General features: G+C 40.4%; 1 protein-coding gene and 1 long non-coding RNA gene across 2 annotated transcripts in view; one reads left to right on the top strand and one right to left on the bottom strand.

The window, feature by feature from the left end:
- LOC128534119 (NACHT, LRR and PYD domains-containing protein 12-like) overlaps positions 1-12,850 on the top strand; it is a 483,267-nt gene that overhangs the window by 410,885 nt on the left and 59,532 nt on the right. The window lies entirely within an intron of this gene.
- On the bottom strand, positions 6,307-7,064 carry LOC128533865 (uncharacterized). Its single transcript, XR_008361416.1, has 3 exons — positions 6,980-7,064; positions 6,818-6,845; positions 6,307-6,703 (listed from the first exon to the last, which is right to left on the bottom strand). It is a non-coding gene; the product is annotated as an uncharacterized LOC128533865 (long non-coding RNA).

The following is a 12,850-nucleotide window of genomic DNA, read 5'->3' on the forward strand; positions in this document are numbered from 1 at the left end:
GCGGTACGATAAGCCCACAGCACGAGAGGCAAATGCTCGTCCCAATCCTTCTGCCGGTCGCTGGTAAGCACGGCGAGTTGGGTGGTGAGTGTTCGGTTAAAGCGTTCCACGAGGCCGTCACTTTGTGGATGCAGGGGCGTGGTGCGGGTCTTTTTCACCCCGAGGCGCTCGCACACCGCCGCAAACACCTCCGCCTCGAAGTTACGCCCCTGATCGCTGTGCAACTGCTCCGGGACGCCGAATCGGCTGAACACCTCATCCACCAGCACTCGAGCCGTGGTGGAAGCGCTCTGATCAGGAACAGCAAATGCCTCCGGCCACTTAGTGAAATAATCCATGGCCACCAGCACATAACGATTCCCGCGATCGGAGATGGGGAACGGCCCCAGAATGTCTACGCCCATACGTTCCATGGGCGCCCCCACCCGAAAGTCTTGCAAGGGTGCTCGTGAGCGCTGGGTAGGGCCCTTCTTTGCCGTGCAGACGTCACATCTGTGAACAAAAAGTTCACTATCAGTATGACAGCCCGGCCAGTAGAACCGAGCACGCAACCACCGCAGTGTTTTAGTTACCCCGAAGTGTCCCGAACCTGCATGCCCATGAACCATCCCCAAGATACAATCATCCTCAATGTCGGCCACAAAGAATGGATGAAAAAGAATGATTGTACCTACTTGTATTCGCACTGTGCGGCAGGCCCGTATCTCCAGATAGCTCCCCGAAACGGTGCGAATGTTCACAGCTGGAGCCGGCAGCATACGACCGCGATCGCCTTGTGCTAGCACTCCCCAGCGCAGCAGCGAAACGGTAGAGCCGGTGTCCACGAGCGCTCGTAGCGAAACGTTGTCCAGGCCACAGTTAACGTAGACCCCCGCGCGATTTCCTACACGTCCTGACCGGAGGTTGAGACCGGCACTCGGGGAAACAAAGAAAGCTGTGGGAGGCGGCTTCCCCTCGGCGCCCCCCGAAACTAGTTTAACGGCTGCTGGGGTACGTTGTCCTCAGGCCTGAGAGCATTGCAGCGGTAATCCGGCGGTCCCTGGCCTCGGCGACGTCGCGGACTCTCGGAAGCGGTGTCGAGGCCTAGCCGCGACGGGTAGCCCTGTCCCCGGCCAGGTTCACCTACCGAGCGGCCCCGAGCAACGGGAGGTCGCTCGGCTCTTTCGCGTTACGGTCCCCTGCGCCGAAGCGGAAACAGAGCGACTGCTGCAGCTTCAACCAATCCCCCTGCTCATCAGCCCGGAGATCTTGCAACGCGCGCAGCGCGTCACCCTCCAACGAGAGGGCCACCCGGACGGCTGTTTCTGCCGGGGACCAGCCCGCGAATTTGGCGGCTAGCTCTACTTGGGTGATGTACGCGTGGGGATCGCCGGCGCCGTTGTAGGCCGGTAGGCGCAGCTGCAGGTCGCTTCGCTGGCGGACGGGGCACGGAGCTGTAGCTTGCTCCGGTGCCGGCGCCGTGTCACTGGAGGAATCCTCTCCGAGGTCCAATGCCGGAACCTGGAACGCGCCGCTCCGGTCCGGACGCCGCTCTTTGCCCGCGCTGGCCCCATCAGGGAGGGTCTTCTTCCTCCTCAGCTGCTCTGCTACTCGGCGGCCTATTTGGATCCTCCGGATTTCCTCCGGGGTGCGCTCTAACTCGCGACTCTCCATCCCACTTCTGACACCAATTGTAGCGTTTCTACCGCTAAGCAGGAACTTGGAGAGACAAGTGAGCTTCCGGGCTGCCCAATGCAATGGCTGGGAGTATTTTAATGGGTTTCCAACACAACGGCACATGCACAATCACAGTCACAAACATAAGACACACATTCTAGCCCTCACACACACAACCTGGCTGAACCCACTAATTCAAACACCTTTCCCCAACAGGGTGACCACATAACAACCCCTCCCGCAAAGCATGATGGTTCCCAAACGAAACCCCGCCCACGCCACAATATATATATATATATATAAGATATGACTGCACTTTAGAGGGGTACAAAGACCCGGTTTCTAATAAGTAGAAAAAAACAATGATCAGTTCTTATTCAGGACGTCCCATACTATGCAAATAATATTAAAGAAAATCCACATTCATCAGGTTCATCAAAAATAAATTTCACATTTATTGTAAGTAATGCAGTAAGAGCATGTGTTTTATTCACAATAAACAGTAATTATTAGAACGCAGACAAACACAACAATACTTTAATTACTAAAGCTTACTGTGACACAGATTACAATGTAATACATGTAGTTAAAATGTGTATTAATTGTATTAAGAACACAAATCTTGCTGGAAAATAAAATCATCATCTCCGAAAAGCTTGATTATGTGTCAAGTGACTCCTGAACCAAAAACAATGTCAGGAGCATCTGTGCAGGGCTAAGGAGAAAAAGTACTGGTCTCATGCCCAGTGGTCCCAAGTCCTGTTTTTAGATGAAAACAAATTTTGCATTTCTTTTGGAAATCAAGGTCCCAGAGTCTGGAGAAAGTGTGAAGTTTCCACAGTCAGTGATGGTTTGGGGAGCCATGTCATCTGCTGGTGTGGGTCTATTGTCTTTTATCAATTAAACACAGCTGTATACCAGGACATTTTAGAGCACTTCATGCTTCCTGCTGCCGACAAGCTTTTTGGAGATGATGATTTTATTTTCCAGCAGGATTTGGCACCTAAGCTGTGTCAAAGCCTGATTGCCTCCATGCCGCGCCGCCTTGATGCTGTAATTAGTGCAAAAGGAGGTCCAACAAAGTACTGACTACACAACATTAACACACTTTTCAGAAGGCCAACATGTGTTTTAGATCCTTTTTTTATTGGTCACATGAAATATTCTAATTTTGTGAAATACTAGATTTTTTTTTTTTTGTCTTTAATCTATAATCATCAAAATTGAAACAAATTGTAATGCCAGGCTAGCAGAAGGAGCCCTAACCCTACACTGACTGTTACCACTCTCTCTGCTGCTTCTTTGGTTACTTCCTGTTTGGCAGCTATATAAAGAAGGCTATGCCAAACAGAACCTTGCAAAGTATTGTTTTGCTGTTGTGGATTCTACTTAGCGTTTTCCCTGTTTGCTCACTTGGATTTTGACACTTGCCTGTCTTTTGGATTATGCATTTGTCTTGCCTTGGATATACTGTTTGCTGGTGTTCGACCCTGCCTGTCTTGACTACGATCTGTATAATAAAAGCTTGCACTTGGATCTTACAACGCTGTTGTCGAGTCCCCCTGTTACAAAAAAAAAAAAATGATTGAAATATTTCACTTTGTGTGTAGTGAACTAATATAACATACAAGTTTCACGTTTCGAATCAAATTACTATAATAAATGGACTTTGCCTCGATATTCTAATTTTTTGGCACATACCTGTATTTGAAATGTAGTGCAGCAAAAATGACAACATTATGACCCTGTGTTTTGTTGTCCTCTGTGTAGTTCTAGATTATTTAAAAAATGCTTGTGAAAGTATAAATTAATATTTTCTTTAGCAGCACATGTACTATGTATCTCAGAAGACAATTTCATTGTACAACATTCTTAAACATGTACCTGTGTAGGTAAGTCTCTGCAGCGCATAAAGTTGTTGGACAGACATTTGTAGGCTGTTCCTTTTCCATGGCGGCCAAGATCACCTAGACAATTTGGAAGTAACCCATTTATACCTTTAAATTATATAAGTAATAATTCACACAGAGTATACAACATAATAATTCAAACTTTTCACACTGTTGAGCGTTTTCAAAGTGAGGGGAATGTTTTTCATTTGCATACAGCTACTTACAATTCACATATCTGACATTCTTCAACTCACACAACCTCATACACGTACAACTAAAGTCCACTTACCCAACATAAGACCAGACCAGAGAGGTGCCTGAGGTAGGAAATATTTTAACAGGCTAGGCATGAATGTAAGTGAATTATACTCATTTGTCTCCCCATTTTCACATACAGGTGCATTTGCCATTATTTCTTCAAAATGAGTGTGAAATGGTGTTGGTCCCACTTTAACCTGCAAATTGATAATAATTTTATTCTGTATTTAAGGGGAAAAAAACTACTAGAAACATACTAGCATTGTACCATTATCCCTATTTCAGTATGCCATAACCACATTAACCAGAATATTAGGCTGTGTCACAAACCTGAAAGTCATTGTCACCACAGTAACTTCCTTCATACGTGCCCATTCTTTCCATCCTGTTCTGAAGATTTTGGAGGTGCTTTTGTACATTGTCACCACTATGGGAGCTGGAGAACATGACTGTCATGCTAATAATGATGTCATCCATCTCCATCAGTGTGGCAGCACTTGTCAGGAGTCCAAAAAGATGCATGGACAGTCTGTAGTGTTTTGGGGAACTGACAAACAAAGGACAAATGTAAGTTTAACATATAGTATTGTCAGAAATTCTGAAAAGTTAATGAAGGTACAGTAATATGCTTACATCTTAACATTGTTTTACAGTTTTTTGGGATTTCTCAAGTGAACAGTAATGTTAAAGCACAACAATACACTACATAAACTGCCAGAACATGTACCCATATTTTCATACTCATAAATAATTCATCGGCTGACACAAACAAGTAGGGAACCACCTTGAATAATTTGGAAATATTTGCTAGTACCTAGGTTTGGTACTGTTATTTCATTCCTGTTAATTTATGTTAATTTCCATAATTTCACTACAAACAATAAAAAAATAACACTTTATTTGCCTAATTTAATATGAATTCATTGTTACTTTCCTAACTGTTAAAACATAACAAATACAAACTTACTGTTTCTTGCAGAACACTTTCGCATTCCTCATAATGTGGCTTAGGCAGCGATGAAGAATTGGCATCTTTCTGATATCTTTGAACCATCCAGTGATAATATCCAGTGATGATGTCATAGTACATGCAGATCAATCTCTCCAAAGGAAGTTTGCAGAAAGTGTATGCAATAGACTGCATTAGCACAAGGGACCCATCACACATTACCTTACTGGTCTCCGCACTGATTTTTTCCCAAACAACTTGTAATAATCAGTTACATGATTATGTAGAAATGATTCCAGAAAAAATAGTACAGATGCAGTAGTGTGGTGGCAGGTTACATAAGTTGCTACAGGGATGGGAGAGCGGCCTTTAATAGAATGTCTCACCATCAACTCGTACACATATATGGGTGCTGATTCTCCTTGTACTTTCTGTATAATGCTTCCTGTGGCATCGATATACACAACATCATCTCTGCATCTCTGATGGAAAAGCCGGGTTTGTGGCTTTGGACCATAGCATTACTTCTTTGAGATGTAAGAGCACCTTCTGTAATACATCATTATCTTCATCTGTTTTTTCTTCAACCATTTTCTGAAGACTTAACAGTTCATTGTCATGTCTTCTGAATTTTTTCCGTGTTTTGAAAGCTATATTTTTGAGGACTTCAGGTGTGGGTGATCCTGATTCGAAGACACTAGGTTCGATTTTTTCCAGAGACTGTAAATGTAAGGCTCTTGGAAGGATTGTCTCTAACTGCTTGCCAATAATGTCTCTCTCATCAGCTTGTTTGTAATTCAGCCATACTATGGCAAACCTCCACTCCCTGAAATGTCACCCAGGCTTTCAGAGTACTCTCGTCATGTACAATCACTTCAATACAAACAGGGCAATCTGCAAATCTGCAATAGGCCAGGCAATGGAATATAGGCCCTCTTCTTTTTGACACTTTCGTTTTGACTGTATGCCTTTTGAATGCTATGCTGCAATATGGGTGGACAGAACGTATTCCTTTTACTATTACATTTGTCCATTGTAGGTCTTTGAACTGGTGTCCAACCTGTTGTTTACGTAGGTCTGTCCAATCCTTTCTATCAATAATAAAAATTAAAAAAAACATGGGCCTGTCGGCAAGGTATATTTAAAAAAAAGGTTGTCAGCTGAACCACTGTCCGCAGAAGAAGGTGCTGATGAATTGTTAGATAAAAAATAACTGCATATCAAATTTGTTGAGTCAATTTGCAAAAAGATCTCACCCTGGCAGAAGGAGATTCACCTCCAACAACATTCTTGCCCTCAGACTCTATGTCGGTTTCATGTGGACTTGAAGGGCTGTGTGCAAGAGACCACTAGAACATACAGAGAAACACACAAGTTAAAGTGTTTATGAGGAAAAGTGTATGCCATCTGTATCCCAAAAATCTTTGATATTACCCTGGGAGAAGGAGACTCAGCTTTCCCAACATCTCTATCCTCTGGATTGCCAAGAGAAGGCTCCTTGGAAATACAATGGTGTAATTTGTAAGATGCTCAAACCCAGACAAACCAAATTGAAGTATTATTAACAAAGACGCTAACTGAATGCAACGCCAAAGTTAGTGTGTAACAACATATGCCCCAGACAATAATTACTATGTTTTTACTGTTCCATTACTTGATTTAATGTCTATGCATCTCTATATTACCTTACACGTTAACCCATCGTAAGTATAAACTTGAAAAGAAACTTAATACACATATCCTCATCCCTGTTCTCTCGTTGAAATATTACCTGTAGGTGGGCCTGTGCAATGTTTTTCAATCTTACTTTGTTGCAAAGAGAATTTGGAATTTGCAAAGACTGGCAAAGTGTTCCCCAGGTGCCAGTAGGGAGATAAGCACCTTCATCTTTAGCATGGCCTTGTAGAGCATGCTTTATGTCATGCGGCGTGATCTGAATGTTACGGCCCTGTGTGTGGAAAATGTAAATATGACAAACTTTATTAACAGACTGATATAACTGAAACCAAAAAAAATATTACCTCATAAAAGTAATATGATGTCATTATTGATGTCATCTTACCTTTCCAAAGGTGGAAAAGAAGTATGTTCTGGAGGGCAATGAAATATTTACAATAATAGTAATGAACAGCAAATTCCTATTACAACACATTTTATTTTAAACAAACTTATTTAAAGGCTTTACTGAAAAATCTATGCAATATTTCAGAGAAACTCTACTTACCGAAGTCTTCGTCCAGGCATGACAGTATTTCTGAAGGTTGAAGGGCGTGGTTCAAAAAATATACATTATAAATATTGTAAATATTGTTATACTACGAACATGTACAGATATTATGTTTGTATAAGTTGAATTGAATACATTAACTTAATTTTTTAAGCATTAAATTATTTTTATCTTCTTGTAATAATGATAAAAATAGAAATTTTGGGATGCAGCAAGATGTGTACGCAGCGTCAGTTTGATAAATATGGACAGTCATTACAATAATGTAATCGCTGTTTGTTATAGTATGTATGTTCAAATAATTATTATATTAAACCAAAAAGTTATTTTCAATGTTTTATAAATCCCTATGTTTTTTTTTTTCTGTAATGCTTATTTATTTACCTGCTTAAAATGAGGAAACTGAAATAAGACTTAAACACATTGTTGCCCTTTACTGGACAAGTTTACTTTTACAGACTTTCGCTATCATTTATAAAAACACCTGTGTTAAACTGTTAGGCCCCAAAATAAAGTTTAATACATTGTGGGAAATTCAGCCATCAACCTTCCTTTTTTGTTTCTAAGGGCTATTAGAATTATGGGCTATTAATTATAAAGAATACTAGTATGTGTAGGCAAAGGCCAGGGAAACTTTTTAGAAATATGGTTTTCATAGGCGTTTTAAGGGTAATAATGTCACATATCTATAAAACGCTGCAGTGAAATAGTTGGAGATAATGTGTGCATATAGTGTGGGATGTCCCGAATAAGAACTGGTGGTGGTTGTTTTTCTACTTATTAGAAATGGGGTCTTTGTACCCCTTTAAAGTTAATAATGCCCCATATCTCATAAATGCTGCAGTAAAATATTTTCATATGAGGTGTATATAGTATGAGATGCCCCCTATGAGAATGGGCCGTTTCAACCATTTTTTCAACTTATTAGAAATGACGTCCGTATAGGCCTCTGAAGTGTAATAATGTCATTATTCTTGATATCATCTTTATGATAATTATTGATTTCTGATTCAGACTTTTAAACCTATTGTAAACATATTTTGCTATTTACTTTCATTGCAGACGACATTACACCTAATGAATGCACTCAAAAATAACAGAAATTATAGAACAGTGACAAATGAATACACAACTGAGGGATTTAAAATGAGTATATAATTGATTTTGTCTTCCATTTGCATATAATTTATCTGTAAACACAACTACATTTACACTGACTGTAGAAGAAGAAATATACAGAAAACATTATTTAAAGAAAGACAAGTGTCAAAGATATCGCACCTATAAACAATAAGGAAAACAATAAATGCAAAACACCAGTTTCGAAACATGACACCTTTTTATAATCACATCACAGTCGCGCTGGGCTTTTCAAGAAAAGTGCTCTGAAAGCGCGTTTTCTCTGTGTCAGTTCCTGAAACTACCGTAAGCACTGTAATATGCGCGCGCACTAAAATCAATCGCGGTTGGCTTGACCGTGTTTTTCTGAACCGCGGCTGGCTTTACCGCAGTAGCAGGAGGGGCCGGTCAGTGAGGAAATGTTCAGTAGTTAATTCACCTACTGTACAATCATCGAGCTAAACGATAGGATGGTGCTACATCTCCATGGGTCTGCATTGAGGCGCTTCCGAGCAAAAGGACGCAGTAACTTTCGTTTCCGATGTCATGTGCTAAAATGGCCCCCCGCCACAAACTGCTCCCCCTTATCTCATAATTATGAGATACTAAGTCATGTTTATGAGATAAGTCCCGTGATTGTTTTTATTGTGTGAATGCAATGCGCTTCCGTACAGCTCCACCGTTTTTTACTCCCATTTTCATCCATGGACATTATTATTAATTTTATTTCGTCTGTCTCAAGGGTCAATATATAAAGGGTTAATATCTCTCTGTGTACATTAGAAGTTAAAGGTGTCGTGTTTCAGAACACATGTACAGTACATTCACATGCACACAAGCACGCGCTCTTTGTCAGCGGCACCCGTGCGATCGCCGCCTCATCCATCAGCGGAGAAAAGAGATGAAATATTTATTCTGTTTTTATTATTGCCGTCATTTTATTAATATATACTGACTGGGCCGCCCACTTGGAAAACCCCCGTTCCCCCAGACGGCCAGTCCGCCACTGTTCACAAGTTTGTTACGGCTGTTTTTCTTCCCATAATCTCTTGCAATTTCCACTAAATGCAGATGCAGGATTGTGACGCTAGATGGCAGAGTTGTCCTATTTAACAGGGTTAACATGAATCATTTCTATATATGGATGTGTATTTCTCAGTATTTGTGGGAGTGTGATTGTTTAAAACTGGACATTTTAGCCCTTGCTTTGGCATGCTTGACATTACTTAGCTCTTGGGGAAAACTGTTTTCCTCTCTCCTGTACATATCTGTACAGTAATAAAAAAACAATCTTTGTGTGAGTAAGAAATAAAAGAGTGAACCAATTCACTTTTAATGAACTTTTAGAGTTAGAATTTTAGATTTAACAACAACAGAGTTAAAATTCACACATAAACTAACACAGTAAAAAGAGGCAGGCAGACACAAATGACGTTATTAAACAGTTGTGCACACACCGAGATATTGACCCTTTATATATATGGTTAAAATAATAATAAAAACCACTTTTTTTAATTACAGTATTTCAAACTTGGATGGATTTATACCAGACTTTAGCTAAATGTTTTTTAGGTGGAATTCAGGTGCGATTCTGGAGCAACATACCACCTACTAATACCAGGACTTAAACAAATATAAGCCAGACTCGGTATAGCCTTTTTTTCTATCTTGGATAAATTACTTGTTAGTTAAAATAATTATTAATACAAGTTTTTTTTTTTTTTTGTTCTTACACTACACAAATGCTCTATCAGACATACTGTACAGTTGGTACGGAAAGTATTCAGACCCCCTTAAATTTTTCACTTTGTTATATTGCAGCCATTTGCAAAAATCATTTAATGTGAGCATTGTCAGCTGTAAGGTCTTAGACAGGTGTGTGGCTTTTCTAATCAAGTTCATTGAGTATAATTAAACACAGCTGGACTCAAATGAAGACGTAGAACCATCTCAAGGATGATCAGAAGAAATGGACAGCACCTGAGTTAAATATATGAGTGTCACAGCAAAAGGTCTGAATACTTAGAACCTGTTGCATCTTTCCCAAAAAGACTCATGGCTGTGTTAGATCAAAAGGGTGCTTCTACAAAATACTGAGCAAAGGGTCTGAATACTTAGGACCATGTGATATTTAAGTTTTACTTTTTTAATAAACCTGCAAAAATGTTAATTCTTTGTTTTTCTATCAATATGGGGTGCTGTGTGTACATTAATGAACGAAAAAAAAACCCAAATAATTTTAGCAAATGGCTGCAATATAACAAAGTAAAATTTAAGGGGGTCTGAATACTTTTCGTACCCACTGTATATGCAGACACCACAAACTCTGTCTTGCATGGCTTTTTTATTTTTCATACCCACGGCCTTTGAATTTCCAAAAAGCATGTAAAGCCTTGTACAACAGTGGTAGTTTAGTCTGATCTTATTTTACTCAATTTGAAACAACTTAGTTGGTGTCTTCTGTTAAACAGTTGCCAGCCAAAAACAAATGTTGCACTGCTTCATGCGCTTTCTCTCTCACCCTGATACATCCATTGCTGTAGAATTGGGTCAGTCTGGGCTCATCAGACCACGTGACCCTTTTCCATTGCCACAGAGTCAATCTTGACACTCTAACAAATTAAAGCCATTTTTGGTGGTTTTCCTTATGGCTAAACAGCTGTATAGTCCCAATCCTGTGATTGGGTGTGTTTGGAAATGCTCTTATTTACACTATTTAACCTAGTTAATGTTTTTACTGTAGATTTACTTACCATGAAAATTCAAGTATTTAAGTGATCTCAATTCAATTGTTTATTTTTTATATTGTTTTCAGTGCTTCATGCAGGATAATAATTTGAACAATTGTATTTATTTTGTGTTTATTAAAAGTCAGTAACAGTTTAACAGTTGAAACAAACAACAAAAATAGATGATCTTAAATAGGTTGTAGCGTTTTTTGTAAATACTAATAATTTACATTTTAAAGTCTACTGTTCTAAAGCTAATGAACTTTAATTTTAATGCATTTCACTACATTTCGTACTGTGTATGTTTGTGTATGTGACAAATAAAATTTGAATTTGAATTTGAACTCCAAACATCCTTTTAAGAGCTCATCAGGCCAACTCTCTCTCTGGTTTGTTGGCGGGTCGCAACAAACTTAAAATTGTGCATATCACCACCTACTGTAACGATGTGTGTAATATTAAGGTTTTTTGTTCTTCAGTTAAAAAAAAAGCAGTGATGATTGCATTATCCTGTTTATATATCCACCTCTAATCCTGTACTTATAAGAAATGTAAACAATGCTCTACTACTTTCCCTCGTTTTCTCCCACGTCCCAAGAATCCCTAGCAAACTCCATTCTCTCTCCAGTTCATACATTTTATCTTGTAATATATTCCTCTCTGCATTATATTTTTACACCATAAAATAACATGCTCAACATTTTCAGAGACGTTACAAACATCACATTTATCTGTACTGCATTTTCCCATTTTGAAGAGTGTTGATTTAAGTCCAGTATGACCTAGTCTAATTCTTGTAAGAACCACTTCTTCCCTTCTATAATTTCCTTTAAAAGCCTTCACCTTTGTTGATTTCTGTCTTCTTCTTTGTCTTTCGGCTGTTCCCTTTCAGGGGTCGCCACAGCGAATCATCTGCCTCCATCTAACCCTATCCTCTGCATCCTCTTCTCTCACACCAACTTACTTCATGTCCTCTCTTACTGCATCCATAAATCTCCTCTTTGGTCTTCCTCTAGACCTCCTGCCTGGCAGTTCCAACCTCAGCATCTTTCTACCGATATATTCACAATCTCTCCTCTGAACATGCCCAAACCACCTCAATCTGGCCTCTCTGACTTTATCTCCAAAACATCTAACGTGGGTTGTCCCTCTGATAAACTCATTCTTAATCCTATCCATCCTTGTCACTCCCAAAGAGAACCTCAACATCTTCAGCTCTGCTACCTCCAACTCTTCCTGCTGTCTTTTCTTCAGTGCCACTGTCTCTAAGCCGTAGAGCATCGCTGGTCTTACCACTGTCCTGTACACCTTTCCTTTCATTCTTGCTGATACTCTTTTATCGCACAACACACCTGACACTTTTCTCCACCCATTCCAACCTGCCTGTACCCGCCTCTTCACCTCCTTTCCACACTCTCCGTTGCTCTGGACCGTTGACCCCAAGTACTTAAAATCCTGCACCTTCTTTACCTCTGCTCCCTGTAGCCTCACCGATCCTCCTGAGTCCCTCTCATTTACACACATGTATTCCGTCTTGCTGCGGCTAACCTTCATTCCTCTGCTTTCCAGAGCATACCTCCACCTCTCCAAATTTTCCTCCACCTGTTCCCTGCTCTCGCTACAGAGCACAATGTCATCTGCAAACATCATAGTCCATGGGGACTCCTGTCTTACCTCATCTGTCATCCTGTCCATCACCAGAGCAAACAAAAAGGGGCTTAGAGCTGATCCTTGATGCAGACCCACCTCCACCTTAAACTCTTCTGTCACACCTACAGCACATCTTACCACTGTCTTACAGCTCTCATACATGTCCTGCACCACTCTAACATACTTCTCTGCCACTCCAGACTTCCTCATACAATACCACAGCTCCTCTCTTGGCACCCTGTCATACGCTTTCTCTAAATCTAAAAAGACACAATGCAACTCCCTGTTACCTTCTCTGTACTTCTCCGCCAGCATCCTCAAAGCAAATACTGCATCTGATGTACTCTTTCTAGGCATAAAACCATATTGC

Source organism: Clarias gariepinus, chromosome 12, assembly GCF_024256425.1.
Source record: "Clarias gariepinus isolate MV-2021 ecotype Netherlands chromosome 12, CGAR_prim_01v2, whole genome shotgun sequence".
Taxonomy (NCBI): domain Eukaryota; kingdom Metazoa; phylum Chordata; class Actinopteri; order Siluriformes; family Clariidae; genus Clarias; species Clarias gariepinus.